This window comes from Mirounga angustirostris, unplaced genomic scaffold, assembly GCF_029215605.1.
Source record: "Mirounga angustirostris isolate CCGP_5_RB_7025 unplaced genomic scaffold, mMirAng1.0.hap1 SCAF_9, whole genome shotgun sequence".
Taxonomy (NCBI): Eukaryota; Metazoa; Chordata; class Mammalia; order Carnivora; family Phocidae; genus Mirounga; species Mirounga angustirostris.
In genome coordinates, this window is record NW_026991717.1 from 79,009,734 (window position 1) to 79,020,694 (window position 10,961).

The 10,961-nt window shown below is 37.8% G+C and overlaps 1 non-coding gene across 1 annotated transcript; it reads right to left on the reverse strand.

Annotated features, from left to right (window-relative positions):
* Nucleotides 1-9,673: 9,673 nt before the first annotated feature.
* LOC123862766 (small nucleolar RNA SNORD67) lies at nucleotides 9,674-9,776 on the reverse strand. The gene has a single exon (XR_006795435.1). It is a non-coding gene; the product is annotated as a small nucleolar RNA SNORD67 (small nucleolar RNA).
* Between the last annotated feature and the right edge of the window lie 1,185 nt (nucleotides 9,777-10,961).

Here is a 10,961-nt window from a genome sequence, read left to right on the forward strand (position 1 = left end):
ACACAGTTGCCATATACAGTATCCATTCGTCAATTTTGGTTGCACAAAATACTTTGAACCCTCACCTGTGTTTTGATATATTTGAATTCTGCTTTCCCAAATAGAATTTAAAATCTGCATTTTCTAACTTCCCTTGTGCCTAGGATTGCAGCCAGGGGACCAGTTTCTACCAATCATTTGCACCCACATAAGTCTTCAATTTGGAAGTGATTAAGATTTACCCCAAAGATACAAATGTAGTGATCCGAAGGGGTAAGTGCTCCCCAAGGTTTATAGCAGCAATGTCCACAATAGCCAAACTATGGAAAGAGCCACGATGTTCATCAACAGATGAATGGATGAAGATGTGATGTGTATACACACACACACACACACACACACAATGGAATATTAGGCAGCCATCAAAAAAATGAAATCTTGCCATTTGCAATGACGTGGATGGAACTAGAGGGTATTATGCTAAGCAAAATAAATCAATCAGAGAAAGACATGTATCATATGATCTCACTGATATGAGGAATTCTTAATCTCAGGAAACAAACTGAGGGTTGCTGGAGTGGTGGGGATTGGGAGGGATGGGGTGGCTGGGTGATAGACATTGGGGAGGGTAAGTGCTATGGTGAGCGCTGTGAATTATGTAAGACTGTTGAATCACAGACCTGTACCTCCGAAACAAATAATACATTATATGTTTAAAAAAAAAAAAAGAAGAAGATAGTAGGAAGGGAAAAATGAAGGGGGGTGGAAATAGGAAGGGGAGACGAACCATGACAGACTATGGATTCTGAGAAACAAACTGAGGGTTCGAGAGGGGAGCCTGCTTCTCCCTCTCCCTGTTGCTCCCCCTACTTGTGCTCTCTCTCTCTGTCAAATAAATAGATATAAATCTTAAAAAAAAAAAAAAAGAACAGTATAATGGGCATGAAGAATGCCAGATCTTTAGGGTGAGTCAACTACTAAATGTGCTGAGCATAGAAAGAAAGGAAATGACAAGCTTAAAGTTTTAAATTCCCAGTTCAAGAGAGTCAAAAAGCCAGGGCGATAAAATGATTACCCTAAAATTAGCTCTCATCTCTGCAGGGCTGATGAAACTGAAAATTAAATGCACAGTCTAATCCTGTGGTTTCTGAATTACGTCAGTTGAATTCAAATGGTACAATGTGTTTTATTTAAAGTTAAGAACTTTGGAATCTCAATTGTAATTGGGATAAATGGGAAAACCATGAAAACTCAGAGCACTCTGGGTACTCTAGGTCATTAAACATCCCTTGCTAGAAGAAATAGCTTTTCCTCCAGCATTTGATGAGCTGCTTCTGCCTTCCTTGGAAATTATGTAAGCACCTTGCCTGGGGCAGTTACCTTGCAAGGTGGTATAAATTTCCTCACAACCTATTCCTGATATCCTCCAATGCCTTAGACTCATAACTCGTGTCAGAGTCCAGCATGCTCCCAGAAGCCACTGCAAAATTAAACCCAGGTATAACACGCTCATACACCAAAAAGAACGCAGTATTTTGCCAAGTTACATCGGCAAAAACCTGCAGGAATATATGTGGGAATGGATTCTGAGGTTCTGGACCAGAACAAATGGAATATAATTACATACTGTGGCAAAGTTTTAGATATAGGTTTAGAAAAAAGGAAAATTTGTATTAAAAATAAGACAAATAGACACAACCATCTTTGCAAAGGATGCAGTATCTATTCTCTGCAGGCTGAAAACAATGGTGGGAGATGTTGCCATTAATATGTGCTTCATTAGCAGCACCTAACCCACGTAGTGATAATCAGAGTCATTTGACACACACCACTTTACCTTGCTGATGGATTAGGAGATCCTTGGGTTTAAAAAAGTTGCATACCCACTAAGGTCCCGTTTTATCTGTATAAGCAAAACAAAACAAATAAACAAACAACAGCAACAACTCCACCTGGAAAACAGATTCTAGGATTGAGCCTCCATGCCATGGCTCCCCAAGTCAATTCACAGCACAGGATTTCTTGAATGAAAAGGAGTCTGGGAATTCTTGAGGATGAACCCTATGATGACATTGTCTTAGACTGGGTTCCCTCAGAAGCAGACTCTGAAGTGAAGGTTTCTATGCAAATGGAGTATTTAAAAAGTGCTTCCAAGGAGAGCCAGCAGGGGAGTGGGGACGCTGGACTGGGAAAAGGAAAAGCCAAACCAGGTGCAGTTTCAGGCAACGTCCTAGCCTCAGCTGGACTCTAAGGGATCTCTGGAGCACAAATTGGACCTCAGAGTTCGTCCCAGCTCGAGGCAAGGAGGCAAGGGAGCTGAGCTTTCCTATTTTTGTACCACAGCCATTGGCTAATGGTTATCTGAGGGGTCCAGGAGTTTACTTTCAGGTACTTTGATTCTCTGCACCTGAGTCTCAGAGTGACTCCATTAGTCCACAGGCAGTTTCTAAAAGAAGAATTGCAGATCCAAAACATTCACAAAAAATGGTAAGAAATCTGAGTAGATTTGTGTGGAGTACACACAATGCCCATTACAGACATTACAGAGATCACTATAAATATTACTGTTCACCTTCCTCCAAAGGACCTGAAACACATAACTATGCCCTGAGGATTTTGTGGTCAGGTGATCTGACCTAATGCTAATCCCTGGGGCCCAGAATAGGATAATGTTCCTCTGGACAAAGAAGATCTTTATGGGGGAAGGAGGGGTCAAATGATAAATAGAGTTTGGGCTTGCATTCATAGCGTCATGGGATCAGGTCTGTGAACATATCTTGTGGGTATTCTCTCAATTCTTTAATTTACTGTTAGAATAGATATCCTCAGCAACTGGCAGAAAGTCTGAATTAGCTACTTAATCTATGGAGTGAAGGGTATTAAGGCAGAAACAGCCAAGTGAAAGCCACGGGAGATCTTACTCCCCATAAAAAGAATAAAACAAAAGCAATGTTCCATTTTTTTTTTTTTTTTTTTGAAGAACATCAGAAGTTAGTACCTCCAACAAAGACTGGAAAAATTCAGGAACATTGATTTCTATCATATCCTTATACAACCCTCCTCTAGTCTTTATAGATAATTCTTGGAGAATTACAGTAGTTTATTGTAAGACAAATCCAGTAACAACCGTTATTCTATATTTGCTGTTCTGTAACTACTGTTTCTTGTAGTTGCCTCTGGACCATTCCAACGAAGATGCCCATGGGTATCATCTAAAACAACAATCAGGCATACATAGCAGCACTCCTTACTTCAGATGGAAGTGAGAACTACTTCAATGGGTATAACAGGCCCTATGGGCACAAGTAAGTTTCACATCCATGGGGTGCTTACTCCTGCTACACAGCATTTTGTCTCTCAATCCACAACTATGGCCTCAAGAGGAATTCCCTTTGGTCAGTTCACTGAGGACGGTAAAAACCGAGTCCAGGATACTTTGGGTTTGTAGTTAAGTATTGGTATCAGGCAGGAGTGTACTCTGTTGCTACTCAAGGGTAATCTGAAGAACAACAGAGAAGGAAGATACTCAAAATGGACAAAATTTCAAATGGTGAATCTCAGGATCCAGAAGTGATGGCCTGAGGTATGGGTATACATTGATTCATGGCTACATGTTTAGATTTTAAGGGACTTACAAGGAACAAGATTGGAAAATAGATGGCAAGGAAGGTTGGAGGATAGGACAGAATATTGGAGGGAAATATAAGCACAGAATATGGGGGAAGAAGAACTATCACCTAGGTCTCATACTTGGAGCTGGATTAAGTAATTGAAGAGAAGCTGGGTAATCCCTTCATGAAAAGAGTAAAAGCTTTTAAAGTACAAGGGATTTTTACAGAATATTAGGCTGGAAAATATTGTTGCTGTGCTGTTTGTAAGTTTTATATAGTAGACAAATTGATGAATTTGTCAACTGAAAGATGGGCTGAGATAGGTATTTCTCATTTATATCTGCCTATCAAATCAATTGTAAACACCATACTTTGCATTTTGATATATTGCCACACTCTAAGTTCTATCTTCTCAAGTTTGATTCCATTTTTTTTTTTTTTCTTTTTAAATCCTACATGTCCAAGAGAGTGCAGTAGCTAGGGTGGGAAATATGACCGTGGTTCATCAATCAGAAACATTCACAGAAGACAATGATTTAGAAGTGAACTATGTGTGAAAAGTCTCTGTATGGTGACTTTTTTTTCCTACTGCAGGTAGTGCTATCATTCTTGAGACATTGGTGACACATTTCTTGTCAGGCCAGTTCTCTGGATGTATTCCTGTTCATTGTTTCTAGAAGCTTGTGTGATTTCTTTATTTCTCCCTCCTTTACTTCATCTCTTTTCTGTAAGTAGCTGAAATGAATTGTCCTGTTTGCAATTAAGAACTTTAATTACACCTTATAAAATATGTTTGAAGCTAGTCTTCAAGAATATGTGGTTATTAGAGGGGAGAAATAAAGGACTTTTCAAATATCTCCTTTGATCCTTTTTGTAGCATTCTCTAAATTTATTTCTCAAATTGCTAATCTTTTAGAAGAGAACAATGATGAGAGATATCCACAACTTTCTCATTGTGAGCCTTTATGAAGAAAAAATAAGACGGAAATATTCTCTTTCTTGGCCACTGCTTCTATTTCCAGATAATTTTTAGACCGCAATTTGAAGGCATGACTAGGGCAATCATTACCTCTTTTGGCCTTATTATAGTACGAGGTGGGACGAATAGAGGAAGTATAACAGAAAATACAAAGAAATTGCATTTTTAAAATAATGACTTAGGAAAACTTTTGGAAATCAACTTAGGGTGGTCATTGAATCAAGTCATTTGACCATAGAAGTAAGAAAATAAAAGGAAAGAGAAGGACTCCAGAGAATAGGAGTTGATTGACCTGCTGTGGCAGATTAAAGATGGACACAAATTCTTTGACAATTCTCTCATTGCTTTTACCAATACAGTATAGTGGAAGTGATGCTATGTCAGATTGAATTGAGAAATGAGATATGAGAGAGAGAGAGAGAGAGAGAGAGAAATTCTGGGCTTATCTTTAACTACTCCAGCCCCCAACAATTAGAGTCTCAAAGTCATTCAAGGTGAGGCCTTAGACATCATGGAGGAGAAGAAAGCCATCTACTTTGTGCTTGTCCAAAATCCTGACCTGCAGAATCATGAAATAAAATAATAATGAGCAAGTTTTTTTTCTTTAATCACCAAGTTTGGGAGTAGTTCATTATACAGCAACAGGTAACCAGAACACTGTAGTATCTTCATTTTTTTCTTTAGTAACTTACACATGCTGACTACTATGCAGTATATCCATCTCTGGGCTTAAAGTACATTGGAATAAATTTCTCTCAAACTGGGTTGTAGTTCCCATTTTATGAAGAGCAAAAAGTTTCAAAAGCCACAGAAGTTGACTGTTTGTAATTAATAATGGAAAGAGGTAAATAAGGAGAGATTTGGAGTATAGAGGTGGGAAAGTGAGAAGACCAAGTCAAGAGGTTACTTTAGTGATTTGCAGAGATTTTTTCTCCAGAGGAACAAACAAGGAGGGGTAGCAGTGACAAAGAAGAGGTATGGCAAGGGTGGTTTTTGGTCCAGGGGACACAAAGGAACACCGAATAGAGGTAATTATAGTAAAGGTAGAAAAGAATAATGTCCATAACCAGGAGAGGTAAAGCAAACAGTCAAACAGCAATGGAATGAAGAGTTAACCTGCAAGGACTAACCCTAAAAATAAGTGCTGTGATCTTTCTTGATATGATCAAAATCTTTTTTTGAGGGAAAATACAAATGCAGGCCAACCACCCCAGATGTGTTTGGGAATTTAAATTGTTTTCAAAGTTTAGAAAGCAAAGTCATACATTTACTGTTTCTTTGTTAACAACCCCATCCAGGCCAGGGCAACACTCTGTAATCAAAAACATTAATATTTTTATATTTTGTGACAAAATGTACAAAAACAAATAAAGATATAAATAGCTTCATGTCAGTCCAAGTCAAGCTTTGCCACCTAATGAGTGCAGTTTAGGTTTGATGCTGACTCCAAATGAGTCATGAAAAGTTTTTAGTTTTCAGAGCTTTTGAATTTTTAAATGTGGACAAAAGATTGTTCACCTGTGATAGACTGGTTGTGGCTAAATATATGTGATGACTATAAGAAAATATAATTTCACGTGGAAAAAAACTAGTGTACTTAAGATCTAAGTCAACAAAAAATATGTTTGAACATTTTGAAGATAAACTGAAGATTACCATTAGGGATGATAATTATTATCCTGAAACAAAATCTAAAATTATCTCTAACAAAAAAGATTAAAATTATATATAACAATTATTTCCAACCTCCAGCCAACTTTGCAGTGTTACTAATATGACAAAAAAATTTAAGGCAATAATATAGCTTAGATCACCCCCTAGGAGTTTACTATAATAGAATTTGGGTTCTAATACTTTTGGACTAAATAAAATAAAAGATAGGAAAGAGACTTAAGATATATAAGCTTCCTTCACTTAGCATAACAATAAAAAAAAGAATTTTCACCTAAAAAAAAAAGATATAGTAAACTTCCAACTTCTGTAATACATTTTTATTTATTTTTTAAATGCAGGGCTTGGACTCACAACCTTGAGATGAAGACCTGAGCTGAGATCAAGAGTCAGATGCTTAATGGACTGAGCAACCCAGGTGCCCCCCAACTTCTGTAATATAGTAATAAAATCTTATATTTGTTTATCCCTTTAGACTTCTAAAGTGTTTCAGTATTGTAATATGGAATAATAATTCTCATTCAATTCAAAATTTGTATTGCCCCACAGAAGTATTAAGTTTTTAGCCCCATGATAGAACTGTAGGTAATATAAAATAAATATATGTCCTGGTCCCTTGTTCTTAACACATTGAAATAATTAGATAATGTTATGGGGGCATAATGTAGATAAATGAACAAAGTCAAGAGCCCGCACATTGGGCCGTTGGAAAGAAAGGGTGTCATTTTCCCTTTTCAGAGAAAGTAAACGTGTACAAAGCTATTATCGAAATCAGTTTCCTTTTCCTCCAGCCAGGCCTCTGTCCACTCCCCTATCCTGCCTGTGGGGAAGTCTTTGAAAGGCGACTTGGGAGGTGAGTCAAAAGACTGATTTGAAAGATTGTTGTCTCAGGCAAAGAAAAACAAGGAGAAAAAGAGATTCTGTGGATGAGGGTTCCAATTAGAATAATTTTTCTGGAATGATAGGGAGGAGGCACAACTCTCACGATTATGTTTTAATAGTGTAAAAAAGAAAATTTTAAAGTCATGCTCCACTTGAAGCGTTTAAGTTTGCAAAATAAGCTCCGATATGACAAGCTCATATTTCTTTTATTCTGTCTATAAATGAAACACCATCTAAAAACTGCCAGAGCAAGGTGAGTGCTTTCTCCTCTGAATTCCTTCAGCAGAAAACTCTTGTGACAAATTTTTAGATGGTAAGTCTTCATTTGTAACTTCTAAAGTTGATTTTGTGGAGAGCTGTTAATGATAAATTACTACACTCCAAGGTCAGCTTTGTTTCCACTTTGAAACACTTACCAAAGACTATAACAAAATCTTTGAGAACACATAATTCTGCACCTGTATTAGAAGTTGCTCTCTGGAAGAAAGCTAAATAATAAAAAAGAGGCACATTTGTTTATAAATGATCAAATCAGTTAAAAGATGATCTCATTTCTACTTGCTCTTGAAACACAAATATTTGAAAAATAAAAATTTAAAAGACATTTTACTACTTTAAATGTTTTATCAACAACTCACATTTGGCCAGTTTCTTTTACTCATTATTTATAGAAGAAGTAGAGGATTATTTGTGTGTTCTTTTTTATATATATTATCTTTTGAATTTTTCTGTTTACACTTCATTCATTCTTCACTCAGTCTCATTAAGTGACTTCATTCCTTCACTTGCAAACATATGATTATTGTGGAATGTGTGTTTGTTTAGATGGTCTTTATTTGGATTTGTCTAATGTTTCAGACACAACCGTTCACCTCATTCCAAGTTCCTAGAGATGAAGCACCAATGTCTTTTCTGATGATTCATATGTGATTAAAAATGCAAACAGCTGTTTACAAATATGTGTTAATATTAGTGAGGTGATTTCCTTCTCGTTACTCTTCTTTATTTATATTTTTTCTTGCAATATTTGCTCATGTGTTATCCAGAAGCATCATAGAAGTACTTCAAGATTGTTTACAAATTCTGTTAAGGTTTTTATTTGAACTGAATTTAGCATATAAATTAATTTGGAGGAATTGATATATTGATATTGAATCTTACCAAAAAGCCCAGTAGAAAATAAATGCCCATTCATTTAAATCTCTTTTTTGGGGTAATATATTTCTAGTTTGCTTTTGTTTTCTTTCTTGCTTGCTTGCTTGCTTTTTTTTTTTAAGATTTTATTTATTTGAGTGAGAGGGAGTGAGAGAGCATGAGATGGGGGGAGGGTCTGAGGGAGAAGCAGACTCCCCACTGAGCAGGGAGCCTAATGCAGGGCTTGATCCCAGACATGACCTGAGCTGAAGGCAGCTGCTTAATAGACTGAGCCACCCAGGCACCCCTGCTTTTGTTTTTCATAAGAATTCTATGCTTTTTAGTTTTTGTTAACGGCTAACATTTCCTTGGGGGCACTGATAGGATAATCCTGTTGCCTCCAAGTACATTTTTGTCTTTTCCAATATTTATACCCTTCATTTTCTCTTTCTGGCTCACTTCCTCCACCCTTCTTTTCCTCTTCCACTTCCTCTCTCCCTCCCTTCCCTCTCTCCTTCCTTTCTTCCTTCCTTCTTTTTTGGTTTGTTTCCTAGCATTAGCTTAAATTCCAGGAAAAAATAGATAAATAGAGACGGTGATGCAGGCCATGTCATTCCTGAATTTAACTTTAATATAAATGCTCCATTAAATATAAGACCCGCAGTTGGTTGGAAATAAAAATTCTTGATCATGTTGTTAATTTATCTTTCCAGTTCAGTAAAATTTTTTTCAACATTGCTCTGGATAGTGAAACTTTTTCTTTTTTGATTTACTAATACAAAGATAGTAGTTTTTCCTCCCATTAATCTACCTTTTCCTTCATCAATCACTTTGAAAGATATTTTCAAATTTGTTGAACATTTTATTCTACTTAAGACTTTTGAATTGACAGCGATCAATGAATTTATTAATTGTTTTTTCCTTATTTCTTTAGATGGTTGTGCTTTCTTTCTACCTTTTTAAGCATTATGGGTAACTTTAATTCATACTGATTAATAATAGAAACATTTTTTTTTAGATTTTATTTATTTATTTATTTATTTATTTATTTATTTATTTGAGAGAGAGAGAATGAGAGAGCGCACATGAGAGGGGGGAGGCTCAGAGGGAGAAGCAGACTCCCTGCTGAGCAGGGAGCCCGATGCGGGACTCGATCCAGGGACTCCAGGATCATGACCTGAGCCGAAGGCAGTCGCTTAACCAACTGAGCCACCCAGGCGCCCAATAATAGAAACATTTAAGCATTGTTTCAAGCTTGACTTCGTACCTATGAATTTTCATACATAATATATTTTGATTTTATTCTAAATCAGTGTTTCTCAAAATTTTAAAGCAATATCTCTTTAACAAATATAAAAATCTTATGCTTACAAATTTTATTTGAATTCCAGTATGAATGAAAAATAAGCTCTCCTACTGTGAATTTCTATTTTAAACACTTTGTCAGCAGGGTGGTCCTGAGTGGTGCCTGTATCACCTGATACCGGGGCTCCACCAGTGTGCAACTCATCACTCTCTATTTTAAATACTTTGTAATTTAACTACTAGAGAAATTTTTTTGTTTCCAAGTTGCCTATGGTTAAGCTTTAAAATATTAATGTTTATAGTTATTGCAGTGTGGTGAGAATATGTGAACTATATTGAGTGTTTTATGGCTTACTATAAGATTAAGGAATGTGAATGTTCCATGGATTCTTAAAAGTGGGTGTTTTCGGGGCACCTGGGTGGCTCAGTCATTAAGCATCTGCCTTTGGCTCAGGTCATGATCCCAGGGTCCTGGGATCGAGCCCCACATCGGGCTCCCTGCTCGGCGGGAAGCCTGCTTCTCCCTCTCCTGTTCCCCCTGCTTGTGTTACCTCTCTCACTGTGTCTCTCTCTGCCAAATAAATAAATAAAATCTTAAAAAAAAAAAAAAAGTGGGTGTTTTCAAGTATAGGACACAAAAATGACATATTTACAATTTTTCAAATCAAATTTGCTAATTATATTTTTCACATCTGTACCTTATTCATGTTTTGCCTTAATTTGTCAAAGATTGATAGAGTGGTGTGGTCCCCTACTTCTGATAAGGAAAATCTATGTCCTAAGATAGCCGACCAAGCCAGCGAGAGAGTCCCAGTCTTTGCCCCTGGGCTCTTCCGGATTCTTCTCCCAGCTCTGCTTCCCATGAGCACCAATCCAGGTTCTTCTCCCTGCCTCGCTTCGTGCACACGCCAAAAGTGCCAAGTACGCAGAAGCAGAAGTGTATAAATTGCCCCTTTTGTTTGTGCTCAGGGCTCAGACCTTTAGAGATCACTCTCCTCTGAGCCCGCCAGCATTAAATAAACCTCCGATCCTCCAAGATCTCTGGGTGCCGCTTGGTTTCTTCCATTGGGCGATCCAGTCCAGGTTCTGTAACATTTGGTTCCCTGACCAGGAAACCGAACCACGCTGGCCCATTGTTGCCACTGGTTTGGGGGTAATGGTGGGGTGGTGACGGAATGAGGGATCATAACAGAGAAAGCGCACCCTGCCTAATTTTCAGCAGTCTCTCACCCTGGTCACCTCGGACCAGCCCCGCTCCGCTGTTCTCGCTGGACTCGAGGAGACTTGGCAGGTGAGGACATGGTCCCAACGTTGGATTCCGGTAAGGCCTGGGGCCCCAGGACCCAGACAGGCCCAGCCCCATTGTGGTGGAAGGGGAGCCTGATCACCTCCCAGAGACC